General features: G+C 46.7%; 1 protein-coding gene, 2 long non-coding RNA genes and 1 pseudogene across 3 annotated transcripts in view; 2 read left to right on the top strand and 2 right to left on the bottom strand.

The window, feature by feature from the left end:
* LOC129382702 (uncharacterized) overlaps nt 1–16353 on the bottom strand; it is a 674466-nt gene that overhangs the window by 517011 nt on the left and 141102 nt on the right. The window lies entirely within an intron of this gene.
* Nucleotides 496–1677, top strand: LOC140218900 (uncharacterized; annotated as a pseudogene).
* LOC126523439 (uncharacterized) lies at nt 5054–8872 on the top strand. The gene is made up of 3 exons (XR_008610751.1): nt 5054–5178; nt 5243–5648; nt 8743–8872. It is a non-coding gene; the product is annotated as an uncharacterized lncRNA (long non-coding RNA).
* On the bottom strand, nt 9044–9866 carry LOC129382705 (uncharacterized). Its single transcript, XR_008610754.1, has 3 exons — nt 9713–9866; nt 9576–9632; nt 9044–9431 (listed from the first exon to the last, which is right to left on the bottom strand). It is a non-coding gene; the product is annotated as an uncharacterized lncRNA (long non-coding RNA).

Genomic DNA, 16353 nt, shown 5'->3' with positions numbered 1-16353 from the left:
AAACAATGTTCAAGTGAGGAAATGCGCATTGGGCAGCCGCATCTAGTGCTTCGAATGCGCTTGTCCTCGTATTGTCCGCATTTGTAGAAATAAAGCGAAAATAAGAATTAAAACCCGTGCACGTCCGCGCCAGCAATGATGTAATCCGCGCTAACAATGATGAAGTAAGCTACTAGCCACAATAAAATTGTAATTGAAAAGGCCGAGGAAAGCCAAGAGAAGCCTCAAATGATCTGGTGACAAAACTTTGGTAATGGCTATTTACACATGTGTGTGTGTGAGACCTGCTTCAGTAGGGTTCGGCACCGCGGGGGGGGGGGGGGGGGGGGCGAGTCTGTGCCACCTCCGGAAAACTCTTGAGGAGGCTCGGGCTCCAGAGCCCACCCCATAGTCGGCGCCTATGGCCGCCAGCATTTGTCTACGGATGATATCTAAATATATTTTTATGAAAGGTGTCCTAGCCTGAAATCGTGGTGTCGTAAGAGGTCGGGATTGATGTCCGGCGAACTGTTTTTACTATCATTAGATGACATTGTGAGACATACAAAGTGTTCGAAGGAAGAACCCATTCTTTTATTTTCTTGACAATCATGAAAGCCATGTAAGCATCAGCGCGATCAACAAGGCCAACGAGAGCGGCGTCTTCCTCCTGGCCTTTCCCCCACACTGTATCAGTCACTTCATGTGTGCGTGTATGAAACATTCAAATCTCGGTTCGATGCTGCTTGCAATGATAGGCTCCCAAATAACCAAAAGAACGACATCTCCATCTTCAATGTTGGAGAACTAGTGGGAATTCGGGCTTTGATAAGCCGGGAATTTGGCCTTTCAATAACAAGCCTTTGACTTTGGATGACTACGTGATGTCATCAATTACTGACAGACCTGTACGTGCCCAAGCAGACAGGTGTCATGGCAGGCCACCACCATCAGGGAAACTAAACATTCAAGTCTTCTAGAAAATGCTTCGAACATTGAGACAAGCTCCAGCGGAGCTCCAAACGTCTCTACAGATGTCTGCATGCCTACTGTAGGTAAAGCAGCCTCCACTTCAAATGCATCTGTGAGCCGAATTTTCCCAAGTGACCTTAATCCCTACCCTGATGCTACACCGCATACGTGAAGAAATGCAGGAAGTAACGTAGGTCTAAAGTCCTCACAGTTGAACAAGAGAAGCACGCGATTGCTCAAGAAGCCGAGAGATATCTTCTGCACGACAGAGCCTCAAAAAAGAAAAGTTGGCTTAACACGAAACGGCGTCCTCAGAACGATTCCAGTTCTTCAAGTGAAGAATATACTGTTGTAGTTGCATTTGACGACTCTAGCAGTAACATGTCAGGCTCGATATGGAGAGGCACGATTTTCCTGAGGCCGATTGGCCGAAAGAAGCTGTTTAAGGGACTGAGGCTGACTTTCGTCTTGTGAAGTTTAGCAAAGAAATCTGACATCTATTACGCTGATAGAGTAGAGACAGTGACAAAATTGATTTCAGTGTCTGGTTCCTGCAAAAAAGAAGAGAGCTGAGGTGTTTACTTACTTCTTCAGAAAGATGCAGGCATCGCAACAATGACGAACGTTGTGATGAAGGTACCAGTGCCAAAAGCTATCGGGAGAACAAATCTTCTGAAATCTTGCTTTGAATTCGCTATTGCACAATTGGCTAATTGTGTTCGCTGAAGACGTTGCGAACAGTGCGTTACGGACGTCGTACTCCTCCTATGTGATGTCCCATTCCACCGAAAGGGAGGGGTGGAATGGTAAAGACTGTAGCTGTTAGAAACTATTTTTCACAGCTCTGCCAGGACTGGTAGGAACCAGTGCTTCTCAGAATTTTCGACTTTGTCTCAGCTTTTAATATAATTCATTAAACATCTTTTGCGTTCAAAGTAATCAAAACTAAAATTACATTTCTTAAAAGTGTCATATTCTTAGCGAATATCCCCTAAAGAAGATTGATATCGCAAGACCTTTTATATCTCGCGCTTCTGAAACCGTTGTAGAAATGGTGTTTGACCAGCACACCAATACAGCTGAATATGATGCAGTGGCAGATAGTCACTAATCTTGCAAGGAGGAATAGCCCCAAGTGAGACCGGGGCGTACGCATCTCTTTATTCTTTTATGAAATGACTGTTATATGAAGACTTCCATCACAGTATCAATACTGTATATTTTTGTTCACAGCCATCCCTCTCATTTGTTCTAATCAGTCTTCTGCCTTGAAAAGAATTCAGGAATTATAACTTTACAGATGACCATGCTTCCGATAAATCCATAATTCACTGCGCTAAGTCTCTAAACCACGAAGCTTGGTTCTTGGCGTATAAAGGGCGAAAAAATAAAAGAAAACTCATCTTGGTGCCCTAATACGTAGATGCGAGTTAAAAGTGATAATTATAATGGGTGTAGTGCCATATAATTACAGAAAGAAATAGTGTTGCTGTTATGGAGAACACCTAATTTTAGGATAAAAAATAAATTTTATGCAAATTCATTCAAATAATCATTAAGCTACATTTACTCTAAAACATAATAATAATGCGAAAAGTTGCACGCATATAGGATACCTTGCTACCTTCGGTGTCGCGGCATACCACGGAATACGCCCATGACGCCGTTGGTTGGGCTGGTATGTCTCGCCAGATTGCCTGTAATCGCCTTACAGCGGCTGAAGCCTCCGAAAAAACTCACTACGACAGCACAAACATGAAACTACAATTATCTCCCAGGAATAACGTTCTGCTGTGAAGTCCAAGTCGCCATGTCGGCCTGTGCGAAAAGCTGCTGTCACGAAACTTCAGCCTACATATTGCGACGATTTGATTTATTAAATTGCGAAATAGCCCGTGTTCAACACATGCCGTCCTCGTCCCAGCTAAGAACTGACGTCGTCCATGGGTTCCGTTTAAAAATTTGGAGAGAAGTGGTTCTTGTGGGAAAGGAGGAAAGGCTGGCACTATCGTCTACAACCCTTGCGGGAGCATGGCTCAGCGCCAGCAGGTTGTCGCAGATGGGCTTAAAAGAAAGAGAGGGTATCAGTGAGAAAGGTAGATGGTCGTCCCAGCAGCATCAGAGCAGCCCGGCCGGGAGGGCCCAGTGAGTTCGACCGGGGGAGTAGGCTGGAGGTAAGCCGTATCGGACATGGCCCAGTAGAAGTGAAGCAGTGGCGGAAGCCCGAGGTGGTGGAATGGCCGTTAGGCCATCCGTCTTTGTAGAAATTCCCTATAGTCTCGCCGAGAGCCCCCACGAGTCGAGGTACTCGACGACACTTAGGAAGGCTGACAGCTGATTACGACAGGGGAAGAGGATATCATCCTGTACGCTTGAGCTTCGCCTTTAAGAGTGGAAGACGATAGCATTCAAAGATCCCTGACTCCTTCTCACGTTTCCCAGCAACTGGAGTGTACGTAACCGTAATGTTTGCCGGGAAACGTGAACGCAAAGCACGAAGGCGGGCTTTGTGGTAGAAACGCGGTCTCTGTCGTGGGCCGCGATGAATGGACAGATGTTATGAGCGTCCCCTTTGAAACGGGGCGGTAGGTTGCGCGACCACTCTCTTGCCATTACACTACCTAGGGCGCGATCTTGTACGCGTTCCAAATAGAACGGAGGCGGTCCGTTCCATCAAGCCGCACACGATTGGTCAATTTGAACCGCGACGAATGCCATGACGTCAATTGTCACGTGAGCCGTGACGTCTTGCTGCGCATAATCATTCCGTGTCGTCTGCTAACGGACGAACGCCACGGAACGGACGGAGAGTCCGTCCGGAGCGATAGAACGGATTAGAATGGCTACCAGACGGCTTGGATTGGATTAGAACGTAAGCGCTTGGGACAGTTAGCATCTTTCGTATCCGGTTCAATCCGATTCCGCGCTCCCAACAGTTGGAGGACATGGCGTTTTTCTCTGCCGTGCCTTTTCGTGTCGCCTGTGCGGCTGGTGCAGTCGCGCAGAGACGACGACCCGAGGTAGATGATGCATTTGAAGAGTTGACGGAAGAAGAGTTCCGGCAGTATTTTCGTCTGTCCAAACGAACAGTGCGTAGCTTGTGCGACGAGCTTGACCCTATCATTGGATGCCAGCGAGCCAGTGGCCTTTCCACAGAAAGGAAAGTGTTGTGCGCGCTGCGATTCTTCGACACCGGAAGCTTCCAGAGGAGCGTTGGTCGCGAGGAACACGTAGGCATGGCACAGTCGGCCGTGAGCAGCACCATTCACGAGGTGACGGAGGCCATCATTTCCGTGTCTGCCCGGCGAAAGTTGGTGGACTTTCCATTGACACCGGCTGCCAAGGATGAGGCAAAGGCGGCGTTTGCGCGACGCGGCGCCATTCCAGGCGTGCTAGCGTGCGTCGATGGCACATTGATCGCCATTATGATGCCAGAGGGACTCAGCCCGGCTGACACGGCGAGCTTCATGTCGAGGAAGGGTTATTACGCCCTAAACGTCATGGTCGTAAGTACCGTTGGAATGTTTTACTTCAAACTGTGGTTGCCATTTTTACTCGACCATAGTTGCAATTGTTCGGTTTAATGCCCAAGCTGGCATAACAAGTAATGTAACGATTAAAAGAGGACATGCGGGGAACTGTTTACGAGCTCGTTGAAATCTGACATGTCGGGAGTAATGATGAGTGCCATGTGTTGTGGATAATCAGTCTGCCGTTCCAAAATTGTGTTTTAAATGGGCAGCAGTCGTAGCAGAAATGGATACACTGTAGGGAAGACACGATGGAAGCATTTTGAACACGCAAGTACTTACAACCATTGCATGGGCTGGCTTTGTCTCGTATGGAGGTTCTTGCGCAATATCGGGCCTCGAGTTTTCATTTAGCTATCAAGTAGTGCGAACCATAGGCGTCCACATAAGGGGGGTGGGTGGCGCATTGCCACCCCCCCCCAATTGCAAGACCCTGTGCACGCCTATGGCTGAAACAGTCTGCTACTTGTATCAGCGTACGTGTATTCTTTTGTGCATATGAATGGCAAAACGGATTTTGAGCATATCTGCAGCGCTATTTTGTATTGCTCCCCATTGCAGGTTGGCAACGCGGAACTTCGCATTCTTGTTGTGGACCCCCGGTTCCCTGGTTCGTGCCACGACTCTTGGGTGTGGCAGCGTAACCCACTGCGTGCACGCCTAGCCGCACAACTGCAGCCTGGCGAGTATCTGCTTGGTTAGTATTCGTAATGCGTACCCCTAACTAGGGCAGAGCACTCAGCTGTCACTTTCTGCAATAGGAGACTCAGGATATCCTCTCGAGCCATGGCTGCTTGTTCCAGTACCTGGCAGCCATGCCGGCACCAGCTCTGAAGGCCACTACAACCAGGAGCACGCATCCATGCGCAATGTTGTGGAGAGATGTATCGGGGTGTTGAAAAGCAAGTTCCGCTGCTTGCAGCGCTTTCGGACACTGCTGTACAGCCCCGATAGAGCAGCGCGAATCATTTATGCATGCGTTGCTCTCCATAACATTGCCTTGGACGCGGGCGACTGGACATTGGAGGATTATGGTGGGGAAGTGCCACCAGCTGAGGAGCCAGAGGAGCCAGGAGACATCCAGGTGCTGGCACCACAAGACGTGTTCCTCAGAGGAAGGCAGCAGCGCAGCGCAGTTGTCAACCTTTTCTGAAGGACACAGGAATGGTGAGTTTTCATAATACATAATTTGTTTATACAAAGTGCAGTGCCCTTAGGGTATCACAGGGGTGTGTTTGTACAGCGGAAAATACATTTAAAAATTTGTATACACCACAAGTGCACCTCCATACGAATGGTCAGTGTTCCCAATCCACACATCCGACAGATGATAATTTAAACACAAACGAAGTACACTTCGTTTCGCCAAAGACTTGAAAAATTATAGACCGATCAGCTTACTGTCCGTTGCCTACGAAGTATTTACTAAGGTAATTGCAAATAGAATCAGGAACACCTTAGACTTCCGTCAACCAAAGGACCAGGCAGGATTCTGTAAAGGCTACTCAACAATAGACCATATTCACACTATCAATCAGGTGATAGAGAAATGTGCGGAATATAACCAACCATTATATATAGCTTTCGTTGATTACGAGAAAGCGTTTGATTCAGTCGAAACCTCAGCAGTCATGGAGGCATTGCGGAATCAGGGTGTAGACGAGCCATATGTAAAAATACTGAAAAATATCTATAGCGGCTCCACAGCCACTGTAGTCCTCCGTAAAGAAAGCAACAAAATCCCAATAAAGAAAGGCGTCAGGCAGGGAGATACGATCTCTCCAATGCTATTCACAGCGTGTTTACAGGAGGTATTCAGAGACCTGGATTGGGAAGAATTGGGCATAAGAGTAAATGAAGAATACCTTAGTAACTTGCGCTTCGCTGATGATATTGCCTTGCTTAGTAACTCAGGGGACCAACTGCAATGCATGCTCACTGATCTGGAGATGCAGAGCAGAAGGGTGGGACTAAAAATTAATCTGCAGAAAACTAAAGTAATATTTAATAGTCTCGGAACGGAACAGCAGTTCACGATAGGTAGCGAGGCACTGGAAGTGGTAAGGGAATACATCTACTTAGGAGAGGTAGTGACTGCTGATCCGGATCATGAGAGTGAAATAATCAGAAGAATAAGAATGGGTTGGAGTGCGTTTGGCAGACATTCGCAGATCATGAACAGCAGGTTGCCATTATCCCTCAAGCAAAAAGTGTAAGAGAGCTGTGTCTTACCAGTACTCACGTACGGGGCAGAAACCTGGAGGCTTACGAAAAGGGTTCTACTTAAATTGAGGACGACGCAACGAGCTGTGGAAAGAAGAATGATAGGTGTAACGTTAAGGGATAATAAAAGAGCTGATTGGGTGAGGGAACAACCACGAGTTAATGATATCTTAGTTGAAATCAAGAAAAACAAATGGGCATGGGCAGGACACGTAATGAGGAGGGAAGATAACCGATGGTCATTAAGAGTTACGGAATGGATTCCAAGGGAAGGGAAGCGTAGCAGGGGGTGGCAGAAAGTTAGGCGGGCGGATGAGATTAAGAAGTTTGCAGGGACTACATGACCGGGGTAGTTGGAGAAGTATGGGAGAGGCTTTGCCCTGCAGTGGGCGTAACCAGGATGATGATGATGAAGTACACTTATACAAAGAATCCTTTAAATAGAATGCCACGACCGTGGAAACAATTGTACCCTCGCCACTATGCAAGAGTCTCCAAGGCTGCCACTTATTAACAGTAGTACTCGCGAAGCAGTCGTAAGGCAATGCTTCATGCCCCTTCACCTGTGAAGAACTGCATTCGCTGCTGCTGCCAAGCTAGCATTGTCTTATGCAATATGCACATCACAAAGTACTTCTTTCCTAGTGGAACATGAAACGCGGTAGCAACGTGAAAGTGCAGCCTTTTCTTTAAATATCACATGAAATATGAAATAAAAACATCCCTTGACCCATCATAGTCATGACAGACTTGATGGAAACAGTACATATGATTGGCACTCTGTACTCATGGTCACCATCAGCAAAAGGTGCGCAAAATTTTCATAAAACACACCAGAATGAACGCAACCGCCGCATCCTGTGCATTCGGACGCTCAGTGTACATTGGTAGGAGCGAGGCAATATGCTTGCTAGCCATCTCTTGTGCTAGGTGTATCAAAACTTCTGTGCAAGCATGAATACGCAGGCGAGGCAAGCAAGTAACGCGTAATGAATGCGGATTCAAACACAAACAAAATGTAACGCCGAGTGTAATGACAGCATTATACTCGTCACATCATGTCCAAATGGGTAGATGTAAATTAACGTAAAAGTGCAAAAAATAGATAGGTCAACTTTATCACACTCTATGATGACAAGTACATCACAAACCTTGTAGTACAATATGCTTCAGGTAGCAAAGCAGGTGACAACATTGCAACATCAGCATCACACAATTCTTTTTCACCACGGCATGTAAAACTTGCAATTACATTTACGTGACCTTGCAAGAAAGTATGACTATCCCAGGTATGTCCATTCCCTTGTCAGTGTTATGAGTCACTGACTAGAAGCATTCATTTCTCGGCAGCAATTGTAGTGCGATGCTAAACAGGTGAATCATAGTTGTAAAAAGCTGAGTGCACTTGCCAGCTGTGATGAAACATGTTACATAAAACATGAATAATTGGCTCTGCAATCTCACAGCACCCAGAAAGTGTCATGCGTGAAAGTTATTCTTGCAATGACTCCCTTGGAACGAAGACTAGAGGAAACCAATCACTGGTGTGGTGCAATGATGGTCATTTTCATTTTGAAACTATGCAACTTAAAGAGTGACTAGTTTGGTGCTCTGAAAAAAAGACATTGTAGTCGTTGCACCTTAGCCTCACTGTGCCGAAATGAAAATATCACAGTGCAAACACTATGCGGTAACGCTTCATAATGAGTGCAGTAAGCTACAACACAGTGAAGCAATATAAATATCGCATTACAAAACCCATACACAGAAATCGACAACTATTTGTAACGATTCCAGTGTGAATGACTAGGCGCCTTCGAAATGTGTAAATAAAGAAAGCACGCTGGCATTGCAGCTGGATAAGCATAAATAGAAAGAGGCAAATACAACAGAACAAAAATGGGTGCGCGCATTGCACCTCTCAACCAAAAAATCCTCCTCTATTACTCAAAGCAAACTCAAACAATAAATAAACATAACAAACGGAACTGGTGAAACAAATGAATAAAATGATAAATTAATGTCTCGCTTGCTGCAGGTGCTCAGTGATGTCCTGCGCTATGGCGCGCACCTGCTCCAGGATCCCCTCCTGGGCTGCTGCCGTCCGCTCTGCCGCGACAGCGAGGCGGGTTGTGGAGGCCTCGATTCTGCGCAGCACCTGGAATGAATAATCATGGTGGAACCGTTCGCATCAGTTGCTGATTACTCGCAACCAGCTCACGGCTGCAAGCTGCTGTTGTGAAGAATTGCAACGTGCACAACGATTCCCTCTCTGCTGAAGAGCCACTGGCCTGATGGCATCCTTTGGCAGTGTCAAGCGTCGCGTACAAGATATGCCCTCTTCGTTTGGACAGACAAAGACCTGCTGGAACTACTCTTCCGTCATCTACTCTAATGCATCTCTCACCATCAAACAGCCCTTTTCAGGGCTAACCAACTTTTCGTCCGGCGGCTGATCGTTGGCAAGACACGTTACCGAGCCCTCTATACAACGCATATTTCTTGTTTACATCCCAAGCTGATTTGTTTTTCAGATTCATGATTTACTTATAACAAAGCATAAAGAATATTTATGTCCTTCATGTAAAATGACACCAAAGGGCCTACCAACCTGCAGTACCTCGTCGCCCTGTTCCAGGCTGCGGGCGCACTGCGACGACATCGTCGTCAGGGTATCCACCCGTCGCGGTCGCTGTCGACGTGGTGGCCGAGCAGGGTGCTGCAACACTGAAAACATACAGCATTTTCTACAGTTGCACTGCATTTTATGGTACGAATAAAAGTGGCTATGGCCATGTTATGGCTTATTGGGCTAGTTCGGTAAAATACAAGAGCTCATTTTATTTAACAGCTTGAGGATCAATAACTTACCAGGTGCAGCGGCCACCCTTTCGGTAGGCGCCGCGCCGCGCGGTGGATCCTCTGCCGCTGTAGAGTAAACACATTAATGTTTACGAACTGCACACACAATTGGCGATAATTAAAACACTCATTCCTCTGATGCTTACGTGTCGCTGTGCTCACGCCCGCAGCCTCGTCTTGGACGACGACTTCCATCGCGCAGGTGGGGACGTCAGCCTGCTGGAAAATGTCATAAGCGTGGCTATTTGTTACAATGCCTACGTTGCAAGTTTTCGTACTAATTTGCGAAAATATTGTGCAATTATTGAGTGCTTAATGATCCCATGTGTTACCATCCTCGTGCACTTCCGCGAAGGCATTTTAATTCTGTGTTAATCACTTAACCCCCCATTTCCCGAAAACGCAGCCAACTGAGATTCTAGTTGATTAACCTACCTGCTTTTCCGTTCTCTCCTACGCTATTTTCCTGTTCACCAACGGTGTCGCGTTCTGCTAAAGGTAGCACTTACAGATAATGGCAAACTCTAAACCGGCACCATTCAGGCACCCATGATATTACGGCGGCAGTGTGCTTACCTCTTGGTAGGGGAGGTCGGTCACACCATGGAGGCGGACCGTCCCGGTGAGCTCCAGGACTCGGCCATGAAAGCCATTTAGCCGCCCCCCTCCTGTGCTTCTGAAAATACACGCCAATGTCGAAGGACAAATCGCCCAGGCCATTGGACGGTCACTAACCTTTGTTCTTGGGCAAGTGCGGCAGCGTTGCGGCGGGCCTCGAACACCTGCTTCCGCCACCACTCTTGCCACTGCTCGGTGGTTTTCACGACGGGGCCTTGAGTGTTGAGCTGGTCGGCTAGCTGCTGCCACAGCCGTCGGCGGTCGCCAGCAGTGAAGCGCGGCCCCAGCTCGCTGGATCTTATAGCCAGCTGGGGATGCGCTTCCATGAAGGCGACCACCGTCTCCTTCTGAGCCTCCGACACGCGCGGCTCTTCGTCGGTGCTTCTACGTTAAGCGCCATGGCTTCAACTGAACGACTGAACCAACCGCTTCAAAATTCGCGCCGTGTGCGTGGAACGGGGTGGTAGCTAGCGCCATCACTAAACGTTTCGCAAAACTGCGACACCACCTAGCGCCATTTGAAGACATTAACCGCAATATTTTGTTTCAGTCATTTTCCATACCAAATTGAATCTTTGAAAAGCAACACCAACACATTTTGCTACTCACTCATAATAGCAAAATATTTCTCAACATGTTGCAAACGCTTCTCAATATATTATACGGTCCCCAAGCAGACGTCAAAAGCGTGACGCAGGCTTCCACTTCGCTCATTGGCTGTTTGCTTCCTCTCGTTCTCGCGAACACTGCGAACCGCCTATTTCGTGACGTTTAGAACGGAGGCGGTCCGTTCTATTTTGGAACGCTTACAAGATCACGCCCCTAATGTCCTACCTAGGGTAAACAATAAAAAAGAAACAAAAAGACTATGAACTCGCACAACCAAATTTTCTAACCCCCAATTGGGAACTGTGCTTTTGTGCGTCTGTTTTTTGTCGTTTCCCTACTTTTCTTCCATCAATCTTCCATTTGCCTCTTACTAACCCCTAATGCGGACATGTTTATTTTTCCACTGCTCTCGCTGAACCCAAGTGCTTCAACGAGGCCAGTGGTGCCTAAACGGACCGCTTGGTAGACGTCTTCACATATGCTCTATAGTTTTCCTAGCTTTAGTACAGCAAGCGCATGCTTCTTCTTCCTTCTTATATTTCGCTCTATAGGTGCTTGTTCTAAGGCATCCCAATCTCACTTCGAAAAGTAGTGAGCTTCCCTTTGAGTTATGAGCAATCGTTTCTTTCCTGATTTAGTTTATTCCTCTTAAGTAGTTACTCATGGCAGGTTTATTTTCTACTACCGCCACGCATGAGATTATTTCAGCCTCTCTGACTTTCCGCTTGACGTTCTTTCTTGCTGTGTTGCCCACCCTACAGGCCGTATACTTGCTGGTAAGCTACCTAGTTATTTTCCTGCACTGTGAATCAATGTTTTTATCTGTACAGATACCTCAACACTCTCCAAGCCCATTCACTTTCTTCCATATTCCTCAGTCATTCTTCATACTCGATTTTGCTAAGAGCTTCCCTCACTTCAAACCTAGTCCAGCCTATATCACCCTGCACAGCTTCATTCGTAGTCTTCCCGTGAGCGTCCAGTGCGAGGCGACCCACTGACCTTTGGTTCCCATCGAGTCCCGATTGTACCCATGATTTAAAGCAAACAACCACATTTCCAAAAGCAAGTCCTGGAACCATTACACCTTTCAACATACCTCGGAGCACCTCGGACCTATTGTATGCCATTTCTATTCCCCTTCACTGTTATAGTTTTTTCCTGTCTTTCCATATATCTATTGCCATAGTTTATTCATATACCAATGTATTTATATTCTGCTACCCGGGGTATTTCCTGGGCCTGTATCACCACTGTCTGTTCAATGTTCTCATTTATTACCGTAACACCTGCTTTTCTAACGCTAAATTTGAAACCTAAATTGTTGCCTTCCTGTCCACAAACATTAGCCAGATGTTGCAGATCACTTTGCTTGTTCGCTAGCAACACACTGTGGTCCACATAATATAAACCTGGAAGCTGCTGCTCTACTACTGTACACGCCTGTTTCTATCAGAGATTAAAGCCGATATTCCTTCTCACCATGTACATCATAAACAGCAGTGGGGATAAAAGGCTCCCCTGCCTCAGTCCCTTATTGATATGAACTTTCTCCTCGCTGCTCATACTTCCCCATTCAACGCAAACGGTATTTTCTAAGTAAATCTCTTTGGAAAGCTGTAGACAATCGTCACCTAAGCGTTCCCCTTCCAGAATATCCCACAATATGTTGCGCTCTACGTTGTCATAGGCTCCTGTAATGTCTAAAAAGGCCACCATCTAGTGGTTCTGCTTTCTACTTTTCATATTTCAATATACTGAGTCAGAGCAAATATGTTATCATCTAAACGCCTACCTATTCCGAAGTCATACTGAAGTTCTCTCAAAATGCAAGTATCCTGTGCCCGTACTTGAAGATTCGATTGCCAGCATTGCTAGACTGTATATTAACGATGAAACGGTCCACGTCCTATACGAGTGAATTCTATCTTCCTCCCTCTTACCTTTATAAATTAATTCTTTCTACTTTGTTGCCAACTGTCTGGTATTCGTCTATCTTTTATGTTTTTTGCACTGCTTTCCCCAGAGGTTGCTTACTTTTTGGTCCTAGTTCATTAATCAGCCTAACGGGAACTTCGTCTACCCCAGTGGCAGTGCGCTTAGGAATTTTCACTTCGGCTGCCTTCTAGTTGAAATTTGTCAGCACCAGCTTCTTTTCCACCTGGGTCTCTTTCATGCTCTTCTTTTTTTCTTCAAATAAAACCTTCTCATTGCCTTGCGAAAATTAGGCTCTTATTTTTCGGGTGTAATTTATAGCCGCTTCTCCTTCCAGCCTGTTTTCATCTTCGCCAAGGAAATGTTGTGTTGTTGTTGACTTGCTGCCTAATAATTTTATGTGGTTTCAAAATGTTATAGGTGCGGCCTTCTTTTTCTCACGTATTTCTGACAACCAATGTTCACTATCACCTTTTAATTTTGCGTGCACCAGTATTTGAACCATAGACTTTTTCTCCTGGTATATTTCCCATTTACTGGTTACTTCATCCTACGGCAACTACGCCTTCTTTGCCTGCCTGTGCTCTCGCGATGCTTTATGTCGTACGGCGATCGCTTCTCGTATCTGCCTGTTCCACCATCTTATCGTTATTTTTTTGTTTTCCAAGAAATATATTTCTCTTTCCGTATTTCTGTCGTTATTACACTTAGAACCTTACTGTATTGCCACTCTTAATTTGGCCATTTACCAAGTTCTTCCTCAGTTCTAGGGACTGTATTTGATATTTGTTCAGAGTTCAAATTTATATTGGCAATTTTGCACTCCTTTCTATCTTTCCCAACTACATATCCATTTTCGAAATGATGTGTTAATGGTCACTCCCTATGCTACTATACCCTTCCTCATCAATGACCATTTCTCTCAACATATGTATTCCTTCTGTCATTAGACAGTAATCAATGGTTGATTGCCGGTTTCCCGCTTCCCACGTGATGAGCCCTTCACACTTAGGCCCTGTATTCGCGATAACGAGGTTATGTTGCTCACATAGATCTAGCATTGGCGTCCCGTTGTTGTCGGTGTAGCAATCTAAATGCTGTATGCGGGCATTCATGTCAACTAATAGCATAATTTCAGCACCATTCCCGGAACCCTTATTACCAGTGCTTATGCATTCCACTAACTCTTTGTGCTTCTCTGTACAATTAATTCCGGTCCACAAATACGTAAAGCCCAGCCAAGTTTTGTTTCCCACTCATTGTACCTCATAACCAAAGGTGTTCTTGACATGTTGAATTTACTCTTTTCTGTTTGGCTCCCTGATGGATAAGCATTCCAATTCTGCATTCCTCAATCTCTGCCCTCTTTTCCTTTCTTCTGCCGTCCTGCATGTTTATGTAGCTTATTGCATGGCGAGCTCTCTTTCTTGCTTTCGTCCTTTCTCTGTTATCGACTGCGATGCTGTTCTGAGGTTCCCAAGGGGACCTTCTTCATTACTACCTACTCTGTCCTCCTGAGTACCTGTGGACCCCCCAAAAAAGCAACAGTGCGGCCACCAAGTCGCCAGCCCACTTTTCGTGCCAGCCTGTAATTGAAGTGGATCCCGTCTCGTTTAAAACCACCACACCTCACTTTCATGTTTACTTCGACAGCCTCGAATGCTTTCTTTTGGCTAATTGTCCATATCGCCTCATTAGGTGCCGGTACGTCTTTTTATGCGTTGCATATTGCAATCACTCAGTTCAGCCCTTGGACGCGGCCGCGCAGCCACCATTGGGGGTATGAGCCATCATAGTGGCTCATACCCCTACACTAGAGTTTTATGCGTTGCATATTGCAATCACTCAGTTCAGCCCTTGGGCGCGGCCGGGCAGCCACCATTGACCTTTAGCGCAACCACGTGACGTGACTTCACGACAGCCGGAGGAAAAGCTGGGCCCCAACTCGCGCGCAATATGCAACGCATTCTGGGCTTAACCAAGCTAAGCCTGGCCATTTTTGTACATGACTGTCACGTACAGGCACCTTCGGCATCGCGCCCACCACGATCTGCACCTGAGGGCCTAGGTCGCGCAAGTCATCCACCCCCTTCGCCAAGCGCTGGGCTAGTCCTGCCCCTTTCTGTTTAGGACGTCATATAGCCCACCTCCTACTCTGACAAGGCTGCACACGTGACCATTTTCCGCGAGCTTTTCTTTTGCTCGCTCCATGACATAAGCCAGTGTCCGCCCTGGAAATGCCCCTACTGCCACTATTTTATCGCCTTTCCCCCTCTAACTCAAATTGGTTCTGAACAACTACCCAGGTTTGAGTCGCCGGCGATAATCACCCTTTCGCTTTCTCCTACCTCTCCCTGCTTGCCTTTGTCCTTTTCCGCGCTATTCGGACTCGACAATGGACATTGTTCCTTGTGCTCCTCCTTTTTCCGCGTGGCGGCCTCAAGGTAGGCGCCGCTCTTTGCAGCTAACCCTTCACCACGTTGCACGCATTCCACTTACTTTGCTAGCCCTCCCTCTCCTGTCCCTTCGGGGGACTGCGTTCCATTGTCATGCAGTTTCTCGTTCCCAATGGCGGCCCTGTTCAGCTTTTCCCCGGCTGCTTCGAGTCTTTTTTTCAACTACCTTCCGTGCATCACGCTCCCTATTTAGCTAATTTTAGCTCTTCCTCTTGTTTGACAAGCTCTTCCTAGAAAGCCTCCACTTTCTGCTGCCTAGTATCGATATCACAGTGTGTGCCGGTTGACTGGATTGACTTTCCATTCTCGTCCACCCCTCATCTGCATTGAGGGACGCTCCGCGCACTGCCCGCTTTCCCTGATTTCTTGCCATGTATTGCACGGCTTTTTCTCATGCAAATACTATAATACTATAGTAATGCAGAGCACGTGCCTTTTAGCAAAAACTGATACGCACAGGATCGAAATACTCAAAATGTCCCTAAGCAACTCTCACCACTGTTTCAAAAGCAATCAATGCCGCAGAAATCCAGGTAGGACACGCTCTCGCATGCGCTCAACCATGCCGCCACGCTGTCGCTTTCCTACCAAAACAAGCACAGTAAAACCACTAATAGCTATTAGTCTTGCCACCTCCAAGCTACCATTTAAAGGCTACAAACACCCAACCTCCCACCCGGCTGCACGAGTTTAAGCACGTGGCGCTAAAGGACGCTCTAACCATCCTGCAAAACCAAATGTACACGAAAAACAGCTGTGCACACGAAATGCGAGAGACAAAAAAAGAAAAACCACCCAATTACTAGTTGAAAAAAAATTCAGCATATCAAAAACAGAAGCATGCTCAAAGCATGCACAAAAACTTATGATTTCGTTGCCGCCACGGAGCCCCGAAAAGCACGCGCATTCGCCACAATGTCTAAAGTCTGCCGATCTGGCGGAGACGCGAGCCAGCTGGAGGTATTGCGAGGAACCGGGCGCGCCGTTGCGTGGCCCCTGAGACAACCGCGCGCCGGCGCGTGCAAATGGCGAACACGGCGATCGGTCTGTAAATTGTGAAAACGCTGGAAAAGTGGCTTACTTTAGTTATCGCGTAACCAACTTATGTTTTCTCGTATAGTCAAATTACAGTCCAAGAGCTATCATGTCTGTAGGTTGTGTTTATGTTA

Source organism: Dermacentor andersoni, chromosome 6 (assembly GCF_023375885.2).
Source record: "Dermacentor andersoni chromosome 6, qqDerAnde1_hic_scaffold, whole genome shotgun sequence".
In the NCBI taxonomy this organism is placed as follows: domain Eukaryota; kingdom Metazoa; phylum Arthropoda; class Arachnida; order Ixodida; family Ixodidae; genus Dermacentor; species Dermacentor andersoni.
Note: the sequence above shows the minus strand (reverse complement) of the source record. Positions and strands in the feature narration are given on the sequence as shown.